The sequence below is a fragment of the Pleurodeles waltl genome, chromosome 1_1 (genome assembly GCF_031143425.1).
Source record: "Pleurodeles waltl isolate 20211129_DDA chromosome 1_1, aPleWal1.hap1.20221129, whole genome shotgun sequence".
Classification (NCBI taxonomy): Eukaryota; Metazoa; Chordata; class Amphibia; order Caudata; family Salamandridae; genus Pleurodeles; species Pleurodeles waltl.
Window position 1 is genome coordinate 492,266,466 of NC_090436.1, and position 24,108 is coordinate 492,290,573.

The window sequence follows — 24,108 nt, forward strand, 5'->3', positions numbered from 1 at the left end:
GATGTCTATGTTGTGTTGATACAGGGGCTTTGACTATATGCAATGGGTGTTGTGATGGCACAGCCACAATTACATAATTTGTATGTGCCTACCAGGCAATGTGGTGCATATTTACATGGTGGAGTATAACCCTAGTGATTGGCCTATGTTGACTTTGTGTATATGTTGGTGTGCATAGCACAGCCAAAGCATCAGTACATATGTGGCTTGGGTGAGGATGGTAAGTCTTTACTCAGAGCCTATGTATCGGGATGCAACCCTTTAGCATGCATTGAGTGTGTCTTACGTGCCTCCTCCTTCTTGCATTAGTAGAGTTCCAGATTTCCCCCCTGCAACTTACACTGCATTTATAGTGGTTCCTGGTAGTCTGCGCCGTCCTGTCCTGCAATTACAGTGACCAGCTCCTCTAGGATGACCGTTACAACCATCTCCTCCAGCTCATCCAAGGTCCTCCTGTGGTGCAAGACTTCCACCTACAGCCTGCAGTGCTACCTTACGGTTTCTGGCAAGTTTCTCTTTAGTTCTGCACTTGCAATCATGCCAAAGCTTCTTGATCTCAGTGACAGTGCTTTTCACCTCTGTGTCACTGTTTATTTTGTCCATTATTTGCTGCCATATTGTGTCTCTCTTCCCAACTGGCAATTTGGAGGTGACGAATAGCTGATGTTGTTGTTCTGTCACCTCTCTGACCAGGATGTCATGCTCCTCCTCACTAAAGTGACTGTTGCACTTTCTCTTCTCCTTCTCCTGTGATTGTTATGTACCCCTCAGTCTGGTACTTGGGTGTTTGGGGTATCCCTGGGACCTCTCCTGGCCTGTTGATTCCATCTTCTGTTGCAATTGCACTCTTTCTTGCTTTAGCATTTTGTTTTGATGGTACTGCGGTGTTAAAATGGCGCTAGCCTTTTTGCAACATGTTTACGTGCTGCAAGAAACAGTGTTGCACCAGTTATGCAGCATTAAAGTCATTTTTTCCTTACTGCATTGTGCAGCTTTTAGCACCTTTTCTTTTGGTGTTATCCATTCCTAAACGCCATCCTACATCATTTTATGAATATGGTGCTGGGATGGAGCTAAACAATGGTGCTAGCTGGCGTTAAGAAAAATGACACGAAACTGCGTTTGCGCAGTTTTGCGTCATTTTTCATAAATATGGGCCTTAGTCTGTGAGGGAGCACTTGAGTTGCATGTCATCTGCGTAGAAGAGGACATTGATATTGTGAGAGTGGAGGTGACTGGCTAGAGGGATAATTTATTCATTGGAGAGGGCCGGGCTCAAGTGGAATCCTTGTGACACTCTCTAGATGAGGTCACTGGCATTCAAGGTATACAGTGCCAGGCTGACTGACTAGGTCCTTCCAGTCAGGAAGAAGCACATCCATCACAGTACTTGTCCTTGGTGTTGTCATTTAGGTGTTGGATGAGGATGGGGAGGGAGACTGCAACAAGTGCTGCAGGGATGTCCAGGAGGATGAGGGCTGCTGTGTCTCCTCTGTTCAGAGCCATGAGGATGTAATCCATGACAGTGATGGGGCAGATTCCATGCTGTGGTTGGGACTGAAACTAGACTGAGTGGTGCCAAGTAGGTGCTGGTTGTTGTGGTATTTGGTTAGGCATTTGTTGATGATTTTCTCTAAGACCTTGGCTGGAAATTGTAGAAGGATGATCGGTCTGTAATTAGCGAGCGTTGGAGGGTCCGCAGAAGTTTGTGTTTACAAGTGGAGGCCTTCAGAATGGATATAAGCATGTGCTGATGGGTTGCATTCATCTGGAGTAGGCGTGGTGGGGCCAGAAGTCAGATGGGGCCTCTGCGTGGATGGACATCGAGGTGGCAGCTGTTTCTTCTGGGGTGAAAATGGGACAAGTGGTTAGAATTGGGTTTTTGGATTTGATCAGGAGGCATTTAGCAAGGTCTGTCAGGTTCTGTTGTGGGCTGAAGTTGTTGTTGAGGGCAGTGATTTTGTTGCAGAAGAATTGAGAAAGTTTGTTGCATAGGTCCTGCACGGAGATGATTGAGTTGGAGGCAGCCAATAGTGAGGTAAAATATATCACAACGGCAAAGACTTATTTGGTTCTGTTGGTGCTGGGACTGATGCAGTTCCCCACAGCGGTGCCTTTGGTGGACTGGATTATTTGGTGGTAGCATCTTAGGGCACATTTGAATGTGCGCCTGTCTACATTGCCCTGGATCATTCTCCATGTGTGGTCTAATTTTTTGGAGCAGAATTTTGTCAGTCCATTTAGCAACTGGCCTTGGGTCTGGTTCTTGTTGTATTACGGTGTTTGAGGGGACCAGGGAGATGGTGCAGTAGGTGATCCAAATGTTGAAATTGCTGATTGCTTTGGGGTGTCTGTTGCTGTGTTTGGGTCAGTGGGTGTATCAGTCTTTATCAGTAATGCTGTTCCAGTTTTGGCAGTGGGGCATGTTTGTTGGACCAGGGTGGGGATGCTGACCTTGACAAGGGTGTGGTCCATCCAGGAGACTGGTGAAGGTTCATAGACTCGGATGCTGCTTAAGTTGGTAAAAATAGGGTCCAGGAGGTGTCCACTGCTGTGGGAAGTTTGCTTGATTCCTTGAGTGAGTCCCAGGCTTCCAACATCTTCAATGAGTGCTCTTGAGTTGAGGTCGCTGTGATCTTCCAGGCCAAAGTTCAGGTCTCTGAGTTGAATGTAATTGCTAGCATTGAGGGCGAGTGGTGCGAGTAAGTCTGTAATAGTGTTGGTGACGTTGGTGTGTGGTCCTAGTGGTCTGTAGATGAGAGTGACACTTATGGCCTCACTACAAGTTTTGGCTGCTGTGGTGGTCTGACCGTCGTCGGGATGGCAGTCAGACGAACGTATTACAAGTTATGTTGGCACATGGAGCAAAGACAGCTGCGGTTCCGTTGGCATCGCCAAGCAGCACAGACTGTAACAGTCACCAGGCAGCACAAACAGGCCAACAGAGAAAGTGTTTCCGCCATGCACATTACAAGGTTGGCTACCACCTATGTGACCACAGCAGTCCAACCACCACATCTCAGAAAGAGGAAACAAACAGTATAAAGAGAGACCTGCAGGCAGCTCTACACATCCGGTGCCGCAAAGGAACCCATCATACACATCCTGTCGGTGTTACTGGTCATCGAAGGAGACCCAAATGACTGCCGTCGTGGACGCCACCGACCGCAAGTACACACACCTAACTGTGACATTCATCTTGATAACAGATCGCCACACTATCAGTCACATCATAGGGGAAGTGGGGTGGCGACAGGTGCCAAGTACACTTGGCATTGTGTCTTGTGTCAGAACCAAATACCATGACGGACACATGCACACTCACAATACACCCCTTTTGGGCAGCTCACTCACACTGCACCGCAACATAACACAAAATCACATGACCACACTTCTCAGGCACAGGGACAGTGACATGTTCACAATATTCTCTCACACATCACCAACAAAACACAAACATCACACATACAAATACAACTCACACACTCAAATTCCCCATAGGCTAGGGACTGTCATCACATACAACACACATATGTATCAATGTGAGATCAAACACAAACAACACCACCATAAAACAACCCTGCAATGGACACGCATCACAGCATAATGAAAGGACAATGGCATGCACAATACACAGAGAGACAAATAGACAAAGGGCAAAATCCACACAAAGGGTCCTGCATGTGTGTCAGAGACAAACAGTACTAGACACAAATGACATGCCCATCTGCACAATTTGAAAGTGCAAGTCAACAAAGCCCATATAACCTCAACTGCATGGGACATACCTATACAGGAACTATCTGCAAGAGACATGCAGAGAAATGGGCACAGGCAACTACAAACAAAGCTAGCCCAACTGAACACACTCCATGTATGTACTAACAAAATTCAAGCTGTCACACATCAGATCAATACATAAGGCATATCCGGGGGACAAGTCCAACTCCATACATGTTCACAATGGACAAAACAAGATAAAATACTCACCATAAAAAACACCACACAATGCCATGACACCACCATTGCATCTACACAAACATATCCATACACACAATATATACCTTTCTTTTGGGGGACACAAGCAATGTCCACAAAGTCACATACTGCAAACAACAGCAAATGGAGCAGCAAGCATGCTCAAACACACACAAGTGTACCCACACAACACAAGTCACTCAGGAACAACAGTAAAGTAGAAAAGGAATTGCTGGAGAAATGTATACCCAAAAAACAAACTGTTAGGGATATATTAATTGGGAATTTTTTTAGTCTAATGGCCGTTGGCCAGTCCATTTGAAAGTACAATAATGGCAGAATGTTGTACAGAATGTTGTGCCTCCAGTTGACTCCTAACTGCCATGGAACCATGGTGTCTGTTGGGCTGGTGACTGCAGGTATGGTGGATGTGGTGGATGTATGTGTGTCTGTAGTTGTAGTGTCTCCGGGCGTGGTATGGATGTCTGTGAGTCTGCTGGGGTGGTGTTTGTGGGTAGGATGGGTGTGGTGTCTGTGTTAGTGACTGTTATGGTGGTGTCTGTAGCATGCTTAATGTTGTGTGTGTAACACTGGGAGTGGTTGGGGTGTCCTGTGAAGTTGTGAGTGTTGCTGTGTCTGTGGGTGGATGTTGTGTGTCAACGAGGTATAATTGATGTTGCTCAGATAGACCACACATGAGACATGGAAATGAACACTGTAGTATCATGTGCGAGATGTCAGGGAGAGATGTCAACTAAAAACACAACACTATGAATCAGGAAGTCACAGGGAGATCACCACTATTGTCTAGCACCCCTAGCAATGACATGCTATGAATAATTCAATAGAAGCAATTAGTCCTTGGCATGTTGGAGAGACACAGAAGTTGGAAGACATGTAGAAGGCTCTCAACAGGTTGCCCAATGAGAAGCCACATAACTATCTCCATTTTGCTCATGCCAACCCAGATATCTGTCTGTGAATGAATGCCAGTACCAAACACATGCGACTGATACATAGTTGCAAGTCATTCCATAGTGCAGGCCAACATTCAGGGCACAAACCTTAACCATGACACATATGCAGTGTACTCATCAACGTGATGCCACATCAAGGGCATAGATATTCACATTTTGGCTCTTAATTCTGGGCCTACCTGTCATGTCCCTTATTGTTAATGCAGTTGTACATGTCAAATGACATGCTATGGTATTTGAGGGTATGTGCCAGCCAATAGACAATGGTGACAGAAGCCTTTATGTGGCACAACATGTTACATAGTCCCAGTGTAAATGGCTTATTCCACATACAGGTTGCCATGCACAAATATATGTGTGGGAATTAAGACATCATCCCATCAATATAGTATGACCATGCATGAAACTGCAGCTCATGTATGTTCACTGAAGGGAATGGGACAAATGCTGATGTGTAGGTACATGACATGTTGGCAACAGTGATGGTACATAAATCATTTGAATAGACAGTCCATATTTACCAATGGAAAGTGGTGATCCATAGCTGAAGACAAACTAAAATTTAAGCCCTGTTGCATGTGTGTTGGACACCTTCACATTACAGACTGCAGTGAGGCACCAAAACCCATCAGACAATGAAAAAAACAAGCTTCTGGATGGCACATGTCAAAATTCACATTTACACACACCCAGATGGCTCAGGACAGTGATCTATCACCTACTTACCTTTGGCCTGGTACACTGAGGAGTAGTAGTCTATTGAATAGAAAATACATATACTACAACAACAAACAGTACATGACTGATAACTGTACACAGCTATACATTGTTCTGTCAAAGCTATTTGTCTGAGATTCCCTCCAGTGCGGTCCTAGGTCCCTGGTACAATAGGCCAAGGAAAATCAGTAAAAAGCACATAACACGTCAACAAAAAGTGACACATGGCCCATCCCTATATGTCAAGAGGAGCTGTCAGACATTCACCCATTCACTTGGCAATGTGACAGGCATTGTACTCACCCCCTTGTGGCTGCTGTGCTGCCCTCAAATGCCCATTAACCTCCGAATAGGCCACCTCCATGATGTGGGCCATTAGGGAGGTCATTGTCTGATAGGCACCCCAACCACATTGGGAGGATATCACCAGCTGGGCCTCTGTGATCTTCTGGGCCGAGCGTCTCAGGTCCTCCTACTTTTTCCTGCAGTGGGCTTTCCGCCGGCTGTGGACCCCAAGGGTCAGCACCTTCCAGGTGATGGCTCTCCAAATCCCTTTCTTTTGATGGGCGTTGACCTGCATATATGCAAAAGACATACCAAGAGATCACATACACCTATCCCATCACAAATGGTAGAGTCACATACATGTTCAAAACCTCAAGCTTGGACTTCCCCATTTTGTCTTTACTCTCCAAGTGTGGAATACAAGCCAGTAAGTACAGGACCATGACTACACAGATACATTTGCCAATCTGGAGCACAACCCACCACCCTGCTTTGGCCCTCCAATGACTAGGCAGGCTTACTGACATCTTTAGGGACATGCTCTCGCAACCTGGATGAGGTGTGAGCCACTATAAGGCACTTCACACACCGGTATTTTCTGAGAGGTAGACTCCTTAGAAATAAATGAACCTATACATACACAGGCTGTGGAATGACTTTTGGCATTCATTCCCTAAAGGCCACTGGCAGAGTACAAAGTCATACAACATGTGGGTAACAATGAAGGGACTGCCATGGTGTGTACACAAAGGCCCTTATTACAACCCTGGTGGAAGGTGAATAAAGCGGCGGTAATACCGCCAGCAGTCCGGCGGTAACGAAAATGGAATCATGGGGGCGTGGCTTCGGGCGTCAAGATGGCGGTCGCACTCTGAGAGTGCTCTGGACCCCTCCGTCATCCGCCCTTAATTAACGAGGTCCGAAGGAGCAAAAAGACACTGACTCAGACTCCCCTGTGACCCTGGGGCCCCACGAGAAGTCAACTGAAAAGAACAAGCGGAGATCCTGCGTCCCGCGTCCGCACGGCAGTCCGGCCGATCCCGGGAAGGGGAGAAAAAGATGGCGGCCGCTGCAAGATGCACCCGGCGGGGCTGAGCTCGGATCGATGGCCCCGCCGGTAACGATCGCTGCAAACCGAGGTAGCAGCGGGAGGCCTTGAGGAGCCTAGGACGTATCCCGGCGGATTCCTGTTGCCGAAGTCCCGGCGGGGCCCCGAGCGGGGAGGAAGGCACCAGGTGAGCGGCACCGTTCCGGCGTGCGGAGACGCGGGTGCGGGCCGAGAGGCTGAGACCCCCCCATCCGCCCAGCCGGCCCACGGGACTGGTCTGAGACGGCTGGGTAGGAGAGCACAGGAGGACCGCCGCCGCGGCTGGGGCCCCTTCCCCCCACGGTCCCCTCTGGCAGGGAGCAGGGTCGGGGGCCACGCGGGAGGTCGGGATCCGGCTGAGGGATCGAGTGGTGCCCGGGGGGGCGAGAACACGACTCGGGACCTGGAAGGGGAGGAGGGGGACGGCGATTGGTGACACCCCTCCCCCCATCTCTACTGCAGCAAGGGGAGACCCGGTGACCCGATGGCCCGGTTCCGGCTCTCCCTCGGGCCATCGCCCGGACGGAGCTCGAACTAGCCTGTGGCAGAAGCTGGGGGCAGACCGCGAGCCGAGAAGTGGATGAAAGCACCTTGGGGCAATCTGGAATTCTGAGCTCCGGATCGTGCATGGTTTGTCCTGGTCGGGGCAGCTCTGGGGATCGGGGGCCCAATTGGGACGGAGCGAGACCTGCCGCTGGGGTGCCGGACCCTGAACGTGGAGAGGCCTGGACCTCGATCTTGGGCGAGTCCCTCCCACCTCGGTGGAGGGAGCGAGGAGGGAAGCTGACAGAGGAAATCCAACGGCCCGAACCCCCACGGGGCCGACAAACGATGCCGACGCAGGGCCCGGGGAGAGTAAATGAGACTAGAGGTTGCCTCCTGCCGTCCTTGCACAGAACGACACGGCGAAACCTTCCTCGGTCCAAGGCACTTGATATCACGCTGAAGTCTCGGACTTGAAAACGCAATAAGGAGGGTGTGACACACCTGACCCCCACCCCAAGTGCCACGATGGGAAAAGATAAAGCGAACAAACAACCTCCGCCCTCCCAACAAAAAATCGACCAGTTCACGACTACGACGGGCCAACGGGGAGGGGGAGTCGCGGCTGGCGGGGGCCCGGCCCCGGATGGAGTGAGCGCCATTCTCCAAGCTATTCAATCATCGCAGACGGCCGTAGAGACTAAAATCGGAGAGGTGCGACTGGACATGGGCCTCATCAGACAAGACCTTAGAAACGCAGTGACCCGAATTACTGAGGTGGAAACCCGAGTTTCTCAGACCGAAAGCGATTTGTCTGACCTTAAAACTAAAGTGGCCCAACTAGAATCCCGAACCAGTGAGCTTCACCACCGTGCAGAAGATGCGGAAAACCGGGCAAGGCGCAATAACTTACGCTTCATAGGTTTCCCGGAGGGCATAGAGGATGACAAGGCCGCCGAATTCTTAGAGAAGTGGATCAAATCTTGGATGCCGGACCAGTCCCTCTCGCCCTTGTTTGCAGTTGAACGAGCCCACAGGGCGCTCGCGCCTCGCCCCCCTCCGGGCGGCCTGAAGCGCCCGATGATCGCCCGATTTCTTAACTTCAAAGACAGAGACAATATCCTCATAGAAACCGAGGCGGCTGGATGATATTCAATGGGAAAACCACAAAATCCTAATTTTTCCGGACTACACCAGAGAGGTCCAAACCCGCCGTAGGTCATACGAGCTTGTTAAACAAAAACTTAGGGCAATGCAACTTTCGTACATTCTCCTTTTTCCCGCACGTCTCAAAGTTCTCATGGCTGGGAAAGCTTACTTTTTTGAATCACCAGAGGAGGCTTGGGATTGGCTGACGGAGGAGGGCGTCGGAGCCCGAAGGGGTCCCCCTAAAACCACTGGGAGAATCCCACGTGTCGAACCCTCCTCATCGGAGGGGCCCCGGAGGAGCCAGCGGCACACCAGATCCCGGAGAGGCAGACAGAAAGACTTGAACACTCCTGCAGATAATGAGACGACCCGGGACCCTAATCCTCATACCGAGATTATCACTGATGCTCTCCCAAAGCCTCGGACATCATCCCAGACTACGGAGGACGGTCGCTTGAGTCAATCTCCGGTACTTGGCTGACAGGATGTGTGTGGCCCCTTCGCTGGACATAGGGGGAAACTGACCACGCTTGGTCTGCTCGAGCGGCCCCCGGTGGGACTGATGTTGATGGCTCCAGAGACTTCCTAAAGTTTGGTGTCGATTGCTTGATTTGTGACCGTTAATTGCAACTGATCCGAGTGAAAGGAGGGGTCCACCACTCCACCCCAATGACAGCTCTACTGGCTGTCTGGTTCTGGTTGGGTATATGGGCGACAGATGCTTCCGGGGTGGGAGTATGGGGAGGGTGGGAGTTTTGGGAGGAGGGGGAGTTTGAATTAGGTTTGAAGGGCGACAAGTTAGTTAGCCTAGTTTGTAGTTTTAAAGTTTCGCTGACACATTTGAAATGGTCATCCCTGGGCTCGCACCCGCACACTCAAGCTTGCTCAACACCTGCACACCTCACGCTTGGCCCTCAATGACCCAAGTCCTCTCCTGGAATGTAAACGGCCTATTAGACAAGATCAAAAGGTCAGCAGTATTTAACACTCTCCGCAGATACTCCCCCTCAATGGTCCTCCTGCAGGAGACCCACCTCCTTGGGTCCAGGTGCGATATGCTTGCGCGAGGAGGATACGATAGGGTATACCATGCGGGATTCTCCAGAGGCTCTAGAGGAGTGGCTATCCTGCTCCATCGATCTCTACCCATGGTGATCACAGCAACACAATCCGACACGCAGGGTAGATTCGTAGTAGTCACAGGGACCCTTCAGGGGCACCCATTAAACTTGGTGTGCACCTATGCGCCTCCGGCAGGTCTTGACACCTTCCTACTTTCGCTCCACCAAGTGACCTCAGGACTCCCCCAAGGAACCACCCTACTGGGAGGCGACTTCAACGCAGTTCTTGACCCAACTCTGGACGTATCCGGGGGGACCACTACTAGTAGATCCAAACGGGCTTCAACCCTAACCAACTGGGCAGAGAGCCTCGGCTTGTGTGAGGTGTGGCGCACCTGGCACCCCAGAGAGCGCCAGTACACACATACATCGGCGGCCCACCAGACGCAATCCAGAATAGACCTTGTGTTCATGCCCGCCCTGGACTTCTTAAACGTTGCGGGGGCGGAGATTCTCCCTCGGGGGGTCTCAGACCATGCGCCAGTACGTATCCGAATGGGCGTATAAGACCCCACCAGAAGGCCTATGTGGCGCCTGAACGCGTGGCACCTACAAGACAAAGATTACACCCAGGAGATCAGGAAGCACCTTGGTCAATATTTTGAGTTAAATGAAGGCTCGGTTCGGTCCCCAGGAATACTATGGGCCACTTGTAAAGCCACTATTAGAGGGCACGCCAAAAGCATCCTTCGGTCCCGTGAACGAGACCATAATTCCCAAATCTCTGAGCTGGAGAACAAGGCTCTAAGACTGGAACGCCAATACGCAAACTTGGCATCGGCCTCGACTATGAGGAAACTGACCAGGGTAAGAGAGGATATCAAACATATAGGTGGTCATTCTGACTCCCGCCGGCCGCGGTAACCCCAGGGCCGGCGGGAGCCGCCAGAATACTGCTGCGCGGTCAAAAGACCGCCGCGGGTATTCTGGGTTTCCCACTGGGCTGGCGGGCGACCGCCAGAAGGCAGCCCGCCAGCCCAGCGGGAAACACCCTTCCATGAGGATGCCGGCTCCGAATGGAGCCGGCGGAGTGGAAGGGGTGCGACGGGTGCAGTTGCACCCGTCGCGATTTCAGTGTCTGCATGGCAGACACTGAAAATCATGGTGGGGCCCTGTTACGGGGGCCCCTGCAGTGCCCATGCCATTGGCATGGGCACTGCAGGGGCCCCCAGGGGCCCCACGACACCCCATACCGCCATCCTGTTCCTGGCGGCCAAAACCGCCAGGAACAGGATGGCGGTATGGGGGTCGGAATCCCCATGGCAGCGCAGCAAGCTGCGCCGCCATGGAGGATTCCCCAGGGCAGCGGAAAACCGACGGTACACCGCCGGTTTTCCGTTTCTGACCGCGGCTGTACCGCCGCGGTCAGAATGCCCAAGGGAGCACCGCCAGCCTGTTGGCGGTGCTCCCGCGGTCGTTGGCCCTGGCGGTCAATGACCGCCAGGGTCAGAATGACCCCCATAATGTTGGAGTCGGCCAAACGCATGTGGAGAGCCTCTGCAGCCCGGATCTATGGATGGGGGGATAAAAACGGGAAGCTGCTGCATTGGCTGGCCACCCGCCCCGTGGCTAACAGAATTATACCTGAGATCTTAGAGGACTCGGGCTCCCTTGTCAAAACATCTGTTGAAATTGCACATAGTTTCGCCTCCTACTATACTCGTCTATACGCCAGACACCCGCGCCCTGCCATTGAGAGAGAGACCCCCCTACTAAACGATATTACCCTTCCTGGGGTGTCCTCGGAGGCGAGAGACAGACTGGAGGAGGCCATTAGCCTCGTAGAGATCTTCAGTGCAATATCTAGCCTGGCATCAGGCAAAACCCCTGGCCCTGACGGCTTTCCAGCGGAATTATATAGTAAATGCAGCGATATTCTGGGTCCCCACCTGCTTAACATGTACGATGAAGCGGAAAACCAAGGCCGCTTCCCCAATGAGATTGACCAAGCGACTATTGTGATGATCCCCAAAACCCAACCCCATCACGTCACTGTTCAGCGTACCGGCCTATCTCGCTCCTAAATGTTGAAGTCAAGGTGCTCTCCTCGATCCTTGCCTCCAGACTGAAAGAGGTAATGCCCACGCTGGTACACCCTGACCAGTGTGGTTTCATGCCCACCCGTAGCACAAGGCACTGCATCAGACGTTTACACCTAGCCTTGGCGCACCATAAAACGCTATCACACACGCACTTGGCACTACTTTTACTTGATTTCGAAAAGGCCTTTGACACTGTAGATTGGTCTTATCTCGAACAGGTCCTATATAAAAATGGGCTTGGACCTAAATTTCAAGGATTAGTGAAACTCCTATACTCTAATCCGAATGCCCGAATCCGGGTGAACGGAGTAATCTCCGACCCAATCCCCATTGGCTGTGGAACTCATCAGGGATGCCCGCTATCCCCCCTGCTCTTTGCACTAGTAATAGAACCACTGGCGATATTACTGAGAAGTGATCCAATGATCGAGGGCTGGCGCTGGGCCTCTGGTTCGGAGGACCGAATGGCATTGTACGCAGACGATGTGCTCCTATATATCCCTAACCCATCCAAAAGCGGCCCACGCGTCCTAGAGATCCTGAGACTTTTCGCGGAAGCCTCGGGGCTGATCCTGAACCCAGCCAAATCCTTATTAATTCCCCTACATCGCTCTCGCGACTGTGTAGACTGGCAACAAAACATCCCAATTCGGAAAAACAGCTTCAAATACCTTGGAATACATATTTCACTCCTGTCCGAGTTAGCGTGGGAACTTAATGTCACACCGCTAACAAAGAAAATCAAGTCCGATTTCCTGCGTTGGAGGGCCCTCCCCCTGAATCTACTTGGCAGAATAGCGCTGTACAAGATGATGATCCCTCCCAGGCTCTTATACCTCCTACAGAACTTTCTACTTCACATCCTCGTGAGATGGTTCAGGGGGATGGACTCCTTGGTGCGCCAATTCATATGGTGGGGACGTCTCACCCAACAGACCCCGCTATGGCATGGGAGGCAGCTGGTACAGGTGGCAGGTCTGGAGGGCTTTCAGAACTGGGACAACATAGGTATTTCCACACTGGGTGATATCTGGGGAGGGTCACACATACGGTCTTTTCAAGACCTCCAGATACAATACTCCTTAAACAAGACACAGTTCCACAGATGTCTTCAGTTACGCCACGCCCTACTAGTTCATCTACAGACAGGGGACACCATACCTGAGCATAGCCCCATGGAAGCCAAGGCATTGATGGGAGACCTGGGCAGGGGAGGGGTTTCCCAGATTTATCGCACCCTGATCACCACCGCTGGAGGCCCCCTGAGAGAGCTTCGCCAAAGGTGGATGAGTTGGGTGGGACCCATGGAGGAAATGGACTGGACAGAAGCACTGATGGCCCCACGCTCTCTTACAATGGCCACACGCCTCTGGTTAATACAATCTTATTTTCTTCATACCGCATACCTCACACATATTACATAAAGTGGGCCTCCGCCCCTCGGCGGAATGCCCCCGTTGCAGAAGTCACACAGCTGATTTCTTCCACATGGTATGGGCATGCCCGACCATAGCGGCTTATTGGGAAGCGGTGGTGCAGGAGATCTCTGGGATCTTACAAGAAGAGGTAAAGAGGTTGCCGTTGCCCCTCCTTCTAGGGGTCATGGGAGATACAGGGCTGCGAAGAGCAGATCGGTCCTTCTTAGGGGTGGCTTGCCTTGTGGCCAAAAGAGATATAGGGGGTTATTCTAACTTTGGAGGAGGTGTTAATCCATACTCAGAGAACAACCACGACACTATGGAGCCCGAGTTGCAAATGTTTCCCTTGCTCGTCTACCTTCTGCTACATTATGAACACCAACGCCGGGAAAGACGACCACGATGAGTACTTCCGCCTAACACACAAGGGAGGAGGGAGGAAAAAGAGAGTGACACACACACACGCGACACACACACCGCCACCCCCAGCAACATACACACAGCCAGAAGCAGCAACATAACATACCTACCTCGTACCCCTCAGGAATAATTCAAGGACAAAATGATTTGAAGAAAGTGAGTGTAATACGATAAAATGCTATGAATAAGTGCATCAAAATCCAAACGTATATACATATTTACAAACGTACATAATTTACACATAGGCCAAGGCCCCACGTCACTCCTGCAACAACACAGAGAGAACACTGCAGGGGCATCAGGTCAAAAAAACACAGGCACCTCAGGGGAACGGGCAATAGAGGGGCACCTCAGCCGGAAGATGGTACAACACCACTGTTCCTGGAAGGGCCAACATGCCCTGTGTGCTGTCCTGGGAGTGCAAGGTCACAGTCTATCAAGTGGGTGGTTTGCCCACTGCTTGGTCCTGGGGAGTGCAAGGCCACAGTCTCTCTAGTGGGTGGTTTGCCCACTGCTTGGTCCTGGGGAGTGCAAGGCCACAGTCTCTCTAGTGGGTAGTTTCCCCACTGCTTGGTCCTGGGGAGTGCAAGACCACAGTCTCTCAAGTGGATGGCTTCTCCACTGGTTCTGGAGGGGGCATTGTGCCCAGTGAGCTTCATCCTGTGGAGGATGGGGTGTGTGGATGGCTTCTTCCACTGGTTGTAGAGGGGGCATCATGCCCAGTGAGCTTCATCCTGTGGAGGATTGGGTGAGTGGATGGCTTCTTCCAATGGTTCTGGAGGGGGCATTGTGCCCAGTGAGCTTCATCCTGGGAAGGATGGGGTGTGTGGATGGCTTCTTCCACTGGTTGTAGAGGGGGCATCATGCCCAGTGAGCTTCATCCTGTGGAGGATTGGGTGAGTGGATGGCTTCTTCCAATGGTTCTGGAGGGGGCATTGTGCCCAGTGAGCTTCATCCCGGGAAGGATGTGGTAAGTGGATGCCTTCTCCACTGGTTCTGGAGGGGGCATTGTGCCCTATTATTGTCACGTGTGCAATTGAATTTATTTTCATGTTTTGACAATAGGTGGTTGTCTTTTCAGGGTTTTTAGAGGGTGTGACCCTAGTCAGCTGCACCGTGAGACATAATGGGATCTAAGAGCATAGAAGTAGAGTAGGGAGTGCTCATTACTCATCATTCACCCTCCTATTTTATGTACCCTGTGATGCAGATCTTGGGGAGTGCAAGGTCACAGTCTCTCACCAGGGTGTCAGACCCACAGGATTTGCAGGGGCCAGGCCTCACAACAGCCCATGGATGCAGGACTACTCACTGTCCGCCGGCGGTGATGGCTTCTCAGTGGTGGCAGTGGTGGTGGTGGCGGTGCCGGCATTGGTAGGGGGAGGCTCCAGCCCTTCTCCTGCAGCCTTGGACGGCTGCTCACTGGGGCTGCTGCAGCTGGCAGTGGTGCTGGTGGCGGTGCTGGTAGCGGTGCTGGTAGCGGTGCTGGTAGCGGTGCTGGTGGCGGTGCTGCCAGTGGTGGGGGGAGGCTCCAGCCCTTCCCCAACAACCTCGGATGGCTGAACCACCATGTTTAGTGGTGGGGGCTCCGAATGAGTCCCAGCACCAGGTCTCCTGTCCTTCCTGTCTGCTGGTGCAGGCCCCTTGCCCTTCCTGTCAGCAGCCGGGGATTGCTCCTCACCCTTTCCTGTAGTAGCTGGGGGTGCCTCCTTGCCATTCCCTTTAGCAGCTGGGGATGTCTCATTGCCCTTCCTTGAAGCAGCTGGGGGTGCCCCCTTGCCCTTCCCTAAAACATCTGGGGGTGCCTCCTTGCCCTTCCTTGACACAGCTGATGGTACCTCCTTAGCCTTCCTTGCAGCACCTGGTGCAGGCACCCTTTCAGAGTGGCTGCCTGGTGCCCGGTATCCTCTCCCACCTGGGGTAGCTGTCGACACTACTGTGGCAGTGGACTGTGTGGCTGAGGTGCTCACCTTGGTTCTGACCACCCTGGCCTGACGTGAAGGACGGGGGAGTGGTAGGGAAGAGGTCAATGGTGAAGAGGAAAAGCTTCTAAGGGACATTGGGGTGGGAACAGGGTGAAGGTTTGGGAGTGGAGTAAGAGGAGGTGGTTGTAGGAGGTGTCAGTGTGCTGTGTTTGGGTGCAGGTGCATGTGCGTGATGCTGTTGTGAGGTGGATGGCTGTTGGGTGTCTGAGTGCTTGTGTTTGTGTACTTTGGGGGGAGGGGGCACAGACACAGTGGGAGAGGACACAGGGGACGTGTGCCTGGATGTGGGGGTGGTGACTGCCAGTGAGGGGCATGCAGTGATAGGCGTGATGCTGATGGTGGGAGTGGATGAGGATGTGGTGCATGCAGGTGTGAGTGGAGACGCGACTGGGAGGGAGGTATACGATGAGGAGGAGGGGGACACAGTGGATGTTGGTATGTCTGATTCTGGATGGTATTTGTGTGAGTGCCCGTGAGATGATGTGTGGTGCTTGTGTTTGCCTGAACCACTCCTGTGTGTTGTCTTGTGTGCATGCTGGTCTGCCTGTGTGCTTGGGATAGGGTGGGGTTGAGGGGAATGGGACTGGGTAGAGGAAGTTGGACGGGGGAGGATAGAAACAGGGACAATGGCTGCCATCAGAGAGGAGGCCCGATCCTGGATTGATCTCTGTTGGGCTGCCATGCCAGTGTGAATGCCCTCCAGGAATACATTTGTCTGTTGCATTTGGGCTGCCAGCCCCTGGATGGCATTCACAATGGTTGACTGCCCAACAGAGATGGATTGCAGGAGGTCAATAGCCTCCTCACTCAGGGCAGCATGGCTAATTGGGGTGGAGGGCCTGAGGTGCCTGGGGCGAAGGAGATGCCCACCCTCCTGGGTGAGAGGGCACAGGAAACTCGCTGAGGGGCTGCTGGAAGGGTGGTACTGGTACAGGGGATGGTGGCTGTACCTGTAGTTGTGGTGGGCACAGAGGTGTCCGCCACCACCAGGGAGCTTCCATCGAAGGAGGTATCACTGTCTGAACTGTCCACTCCAGTCTCCGCCGTGGTGCTCCCCTCGCCCTCCATCCCACTGGTGCACTCACCATCGGTGGATTCTGCCTCCTGGGCCCTGTGGGATGCAGCTCCATCTGTCGCCGGTGCCTCTGATCCTCCCCCAGATGATGCTAATGCACATAAGGACATGGTGACAAAACAAAAAGGGGGGTAGGGACAAAGTGTACACTTGGTCAATGGTGCCAACAACACCACCATTGGCGTACACGACACACACAGGGAACAGTCCTACGCACTAGGCAATGCACTTACAGTCACAATGCTAGACACCAGCCCATGGACATGGACACCTAATGCCAATTGCAGCATACCTGAGACCCACAGACCCCTGCCCGGTAGTGGATGCCTACTAGCTTGGTTGGAGGAAGTTTACATCAGAACCTGTCCAACATGGGACCTACCCTGCAATATCCGGCCTGGCCTAGGGGCACCCACAGGCCCACATCCCCTACCCGGATACCATCCCACCAGGCACAAGTAGTATATTGGGGCACTGTACTCACCCGCTTGTGGCTGCTGTCATGCCCCAAGAGCCCATCCAGCTCCGGATAAGCCACTGCCAGTATGAGGGCCATCAGGGGGGTCAGGGTTCGACGGGCACCCCTTCCTCATTGGGAGGCCATCCCCAGCTAGGCCTCCTCCGTCTTCTGTGCCCAGCGTCTCAGGTCCTCCCACCATTTCTGACAGCGAGTGCTCCGCCTGCCGTATACCCCCAGGGTCCGCATGACCTTGGCAATGGCATGCCATATACACTTTTTCTGATGGGCACTGACCTGCGGGGAAATGGACACATGGAAAGATATTAGTCCTACCATCCTGCCTGTTACACTCATGGCCCACCCTAGCCCTTCACATCCCCTTACGCACAGACATGGCCACACATACATGCAGCACGCTGCCCAGGGCCCTTCCACCAACCCCTCCACCTAAGGCCTTCACACACAGCACTCCATGCATTCATGCCCCATGCATCGTGCTCACAGTTTACGCACCTGTTGGTCTGGAGGCCCATACAGCATTCATTACTGGGCTAGGCCCCCATCCACCACTCTCTCCAACTTCGCTACGGTGAAGGCAGGGGCCCTTTCCCCAGTGACACGAGCCATGGTCGATTCCAGACACAGGTCACAGCAGCACTTGCAGTGTAGGTCTTCTCCTGTTGAAGGTCAAGTAGCAAGTGAGTGAACAGATAGAAAATGCCGGTCACGTCTGCGGCGGTGTGTACCGTCACCCGCAACGTATATCACCATTGGCTACTGTAACCCATAGGGATCAATGATAACCAATGAGGATTTGCACATCAGGTCTCATCCACCTCCTGCAACGGCGCACAACGTCAGCGGAATTACATCATCTCCACATGTTCCTCCATACAGGACAGGCAGACGCCATTTCGGGGGGGGGGGGCAGGCCATGGCACCTAACTGCGTCACAGTACACATAAGCACCATTTTAACCTATCCAACAATATACTATTACAATCTTAACATGCAATGAAGTGTAGTGTTTGGAAATATGAGATACTGACCAGCTGCTCACCATTTTGCCCCATAGATTGCAACTGCTGCAGATGAATAGGAGATGGAGTCATCCACACTTGTGTACAGACCCCTGGTGGACTTGGCAACAATTGACGATAGGCACATTATCCTCACCTATAGACTGGACAGGGCCACAATCACAGAGCTGTGTGCCCATTTGGAGCCTGACCTGATATCTGCTATCCGTCACCCCACTGGGATCCCCTCTTGTGCAAGAGCTAGCAGTGCTCAATTTCCTGGCAACTGGCTCCTTCCAAGTGACAGTGGGCTTAGCAGCAGGAATGTCACAGCCAATGTTTTCAATAGTGCGGACCAGAGTGTTGTCTGCCCTGATTAAACACATGCCACTATTTCGTTTTCCCCCAGGTGGAGGATTTGGCCACAGTGATGGCTGATTTCTATGCAATGGGACATATCCCCAACATTACTGAGGCAATTGATGGTAAACATATTGCACTTGTCCCAACCACGGAGAAATTAACAGGTGTTTGTAGGAGGCTGGCCTGGTTTGTAGTGAGTACCAAGGGGTACTTACACTCTGCACCAGGTCCAGGTATCCCTTATTAGTGTAGAAGAGGTGTCTAGCAGCTTAGGCTGATAGAAAAGGTAGCTTAGCAGAGCAGCTTAGGCTGGACTAGGAGACATGCAAAGCTCCCACTATACCACTGGTGTCATATGCACAATATCATAAGAAAACACAATACACAGATATACTAAAAATAAAGGTACTTTATTTTTATGACAATATGCCAAAAGTATCTCAGTGAGTACCCTCAGTATGAGGATAGCAAATATACACAAGATATATGTACACAATACCAAAATTATGCAGTAATAGCAAATAGAAAGCAATGCAAACAATGTACAGTCACAATAGATTGCAATGAGAGCACATAGGTATAGGGGCAACACAAACCATACACTCCAAAAGTGGAATGCGAATCACGAATGGACCCCAAACCTATGTGAGCTTGTAGAGGGTCGCTGGGACTGTAAGAAAACAGTGAGGGTTAGTAAAATAGCCCACCCCAAGACCCTGAAAAGTGGGTGCAAAGTGCACCTAAGTTCCCCAGAGAGCACAGAAGTCGTGATAGGGGAATTCTGCAAGGAAAACCAACACCAGCAATACAACAACGATGGATTTCCAGACGAGAGTACCTGTGGAACGAGGGGACCAAGTCCAAGAGTCACACTCAAGTCGTGAGTGGGCAGATGCCCAGGAAATGCCAGCTGAGGGTGCAAAGAAGCTGACACTGGATGATAGAAGCTGTGGATTCTGCAAGAACGAAAAGGACAAGGAACTTCCCCTTTGGAAGATGGATGTCCCACGTCGTGGAGAAGCTTGCAGAGGTATTTCCACACAGAAAGACCACAAACAAGCCTTGCTAGCTGCAAGGGTCGCGGTTAGGGCTTTTGGATGCTGCTGTGGCCCAGGAGGGACCAGAATGTCGCCAATTGCGTGAGGAGACAGAGGGGGCGTCCAGCAAGACAAGGCGCCCACTCAGAAGCAGGCAGCACCCACAGAAGTGCCGGAACAGGCACTACGAAGAAGAGTGAACCAGAGCTCACACAAAGTCACAAAAGAAGGTCCCACGACGCCGGAGGACAACTCAGGAGGTCGTGCACTGCAGGTTAGAGTGTCGGGGACCCAGGCTTGGCTGTGCACAAAGGAAATCCTGGAAGAGTGCACAGAAGCCGGAGCAGCTGCAAATCACGCGCTACCCAGCAATGCAGTCTAGCGTGGGGAGGCAAGGACTTACCTCCACCAAACTTGGACTGAAGAGTCACTGGACTGTGTGAGTCACTTGGACAGAGTTGCTGAGTTCCAGGGACCACGCTCGTCGTGCTGAGAGGGGACCCAGAGGACCAGTGATGCAGTCTTTTGGTGCCTGCGGTTGCAGGGGGAAGATTCTGTCGACCCACGGGAGATTTCTTCAGAGCTTCTAGTGCAGAGAGGAGGCAGACTACCCCCACAGCATGCACCACCAGGAAAGCAGACAAGAAGGTGGCTGGATCAGCGATGCAAGGTTGCAGTAGTCGTCTTTGCTACTTTGTTGCGGTTTTGCAGGCGTCCAGAGCAGTCAGCGGTCAATTCCTTGGCAGAAGGTGAAGAGAGAGATGCAGAGAAACTCTGATGAGCTCTTGCATTCGTTATCTAAAGAATTCCCCAAAGCAGAGACCCTAAATAGCCAGAAAAGGAGGTTTGGCTACCTAGGAAGGAGGATAGGCTAGTAACACAGGTAAGAGCCTATCAGAAGGAGTCTCTGACGTCACCTGCTGGCACTGGCCACTCAGAGCAGTCCAGTGTGCCAGCAGCACCTCTCTTTCCAAGATGGCAGAGGTCTGGAGCACACTGGAGGAGCTCTGGGCACCTCCCCTGGGAGGTGCAGGTCAGGGGAGTGGTCACTCCCCTTTCCTTTGTCCAGATTCGCGCCAGAGCAGGGCTGGGGGATCCCTGAACCTGTGTAGACTGGCTTATGCAGAGATGGGCACCATCTGTGCCCAGCAAAGCATTTCCAGAGGCTGGGGGAGGCTACTCCTCCCCAGCCCTGACACCTTTTTCCAAAGGGAAAGGGTGTAACAACCTCTCTCCGAGGAAGTCCTTTGTTCTGCCTTCCTGGGCCAAGCCTGGCTGGACCCCAGGAGGGCAGAAACCTGTCTGAGGGGTTGGCAGCAGCAGCAGCTGCAGTGAAACCCCGGGAAAGGTAGTTTGGCAGTAGCCGGGTCTGTGCTAGAGACCCGGGGGATCATGGAATTGTCTCCCCAATTCCAGAATGGCATTGGGGTGACAATTCCATGATCTTAGACATGTCACATGGCCATGTTCGGAGTTACCATTGTGACGCTATACATAGGTAGTGACCTATGTATAGTGCACACGTGTAATGGTGTCCCCGCACTCAAAAAGTCCGGGGAATTTGCCGTGAATGATGTGGGGGCACCTTGGCTAGTGCCAGGGTGCCCACACACTAAGTAACTAAGCACCCAACCTTTACCAGGTAAAGGTTAGACATATAGATGACTTATAAGTTACTTAAGTGCAGTGGTAAATGGCTGTGAAATAACGTGGACGTTATTTCATTAAGGCTGCAGTGGCAGGCCTGTGTAAGAATTGGCAGAGCTCCCTATAGGTGGCACAAGAAATGCTGCAGCCCATAGGGATCTCCTGGAACCCAAATACCTTGGGTACCTCAGTACCATATACTAGGGAATTATAAGGGTGTTCCAGTATGCCAATGTGAATTGGTGAAATTGGTCACTAGCCTGTTAGTGACAATTTGTAAAGAGAGAGCATAACCCCTGAAGTTCTGGTTAGCAGAGCCTCAGTGAGACAGTTAGGCGTCACACAGGGAACACATACATATAGGTCACAAACTTATAAGCACTGGGGTCCTGACTAGCAGGGTCCCAGTGACACATAACAAATATACTGAAAACATAGGGTTTTCACTATGAGCACTGGGCCCTGGCTAGCAGGAACCCAGTGAGACAGTGAAAACACCCTGACATACACTCACAAACAGGCCAAAAGTGGGGGTAACAAGGCTAGAAAGAGGCTACTTTCTCAAAGTGTTCAGAAATCAAAAAGTGCTTTCACTCAAAGAATGTGCAGATAGTGTGCCTGGCGGAACAATACATCTCCCATGCCAATGCAAAGTATCCTGGGTGGACAGTGAAGATGAGGAGGCAGAGGATGAGGATGAGGACAACAGAAGTGCAATAATTTGTCAATACTTCCAATGACACACAGGTAAGACAGTGTGACTTCACTTTTAATTAACAGTTTTGTGTTTCACATTGTCACTGGTAGGCTGATTTTCCCACTTCTATGCCCACTCACTGTACCCTTTGGCATCTCTATTTGCAGATATTTGTGCCCCACTATCGCTCCTGGTGTGTTGACTGCAGCCAACTACAGGTCATTCCTATGTATACATTACTGTACAGTTGCATTGCAGTGTTAATACCTTGTTAAACAAATACATAGTTAAATCTTTTGGCACACTCAAAGGGTGTTTATTTAAGTGCCAATAAGTAGAAGGGGATGTGCAATGGGCTGGATTGATGGTGGAGGATAGTCCAGGATAGAGTCTAGTCTCAATGGATCACAGGTGCATTGTTCAAGGGGGCATAGGAAGTGGAGCAATGGCAGTTCAAGGTGGACGGAGTGACAGGGTGGGTCACAAGGGTGACATTCAGGAGAGTCTTATTTCCTGGTGGGGGTCTTGGCAATAGTCTCTGGCTTCTGCCCAGATCGCTAGGACCGTTTGCGTGGTGGTTCTCCTTCTGCAGGGGCAGGGGTGTTGTTGGCCACGTTGGTCATCCAGATCCAGGTGTCCAGAGCTGCTGTCATCAATGTGGGCCTCTTCTGAGGGGGGGACTGGATGTTGCTGGCACCTCCTCGCCGGTGATATTGGGTGGGGGACCTGTGGGGATGTAAATGCAGTGTTATTGTTTCTGCGTGTGACATCTTGTGCATGGGTGAGTTGCCCTCTAAGGTTGTTTTTGCCCTGGCAGCTTTGCCTTGTGTGAGTTGTTATTTGGTGGGCTATCTGTTTCCCTCTAGTGTGCATGCAGTGGTGATAGGTGTCCATGCAGGTCTGTGATAGGTGTCCATGCACCGGTGTTGCATGCAGGGCTTGGTATTGTGATGTGTGGGTTGTGATGGTGGGGTGTGTGGGAGGTGGTGGAGTGATGGGAGTGAGGGTAGGGGTAGGGGTATGTAATGGCATGCAGGTAGGGGGGTGATAGTAATAGATATTTGACTTATCAGAGTCCAGTCCTCCTCCTACTCCTGCCATGCCCTCAACATGCATGATTGACAAGACTTGCTCCTCCCATGTTCTTAGTTGTGGGGGAGGAGGTGGGGGTCCACCGTCAGTCCTCTGTACAGCTAGTTGGTGTCTTGCTGCTGTGGAACACACCTTCCCCCGTAGGTCGTTCCACCTCTTCCTGATGTCATCCCTTGTTCTGGGGTGCTGTCCCACGGCGTTGTCCCTGTCCACGATTCACCACCATAGCTCCATCTTCCTTGCAATGGATGTCTGCTGCACCTGTGATAGAAATAGCTGTGGCTCTACCCGGATAATATCCTCCACCATGACCCTCAGCTCCTCCTCAGAGAATCTGGGGTGTCATTGCAGTGCCACGGGTGAAGTGTGAGTGGTGTGGGTGAGTGGGGTGATGTGCTGGGGTGTGTGATGTAAGGTGCGTGGATGGTATATAGCTGATGGTGGAGTGTGGCTGTGGCCTTGTCTGTGGTCTTGCTATCGCTCTTGTGGCACTTGTTTGTCTTCGTAAAAGGTTGTGGTTAATGTGTGTGTTTTATAGTGGTGTGGGTGTGGTGTGTGATTGGGTGTCAGGTGTGTGTAGTTTGAATTGTCCAATGTGGTGTTGTTTTGTATATGTGTGTATTTTGAGCGTGGCGGAATGTAGCGCCAGTGGTTTACCATCATTGAATGTCCGCTGTGGTGATTCAAGGGACATAATTTTGTGGGCGTAGTTCTGTTGGCGTAACGGTGTGGGTTTTGCTACCACCAGTTTATCTCTGAATTTTGGGCAGGGGGACTTGTGTGTGTGGCGGTATAGTGACGGATTGCTATGTGTGTGTCATAATATGGGTAGCAGTGATCCGCCGTGGTTGCGGTATGTTGGCGGCAGGCAGCATTGTGGTAAGCAGTACTTACCACCAATCTCATAATGAGGGCCAAAATCTTTTAAAATTCATATCTTTGTTTGTATATGTTGCATTTTTGTTGTTTTGGTCTTATTTTGCTTAGATAAAAATTGCCTATATTTCTGAGCTGGTGTGGTATCCATTTGTAGTGTTTTTACTGTGTTAGTATGTG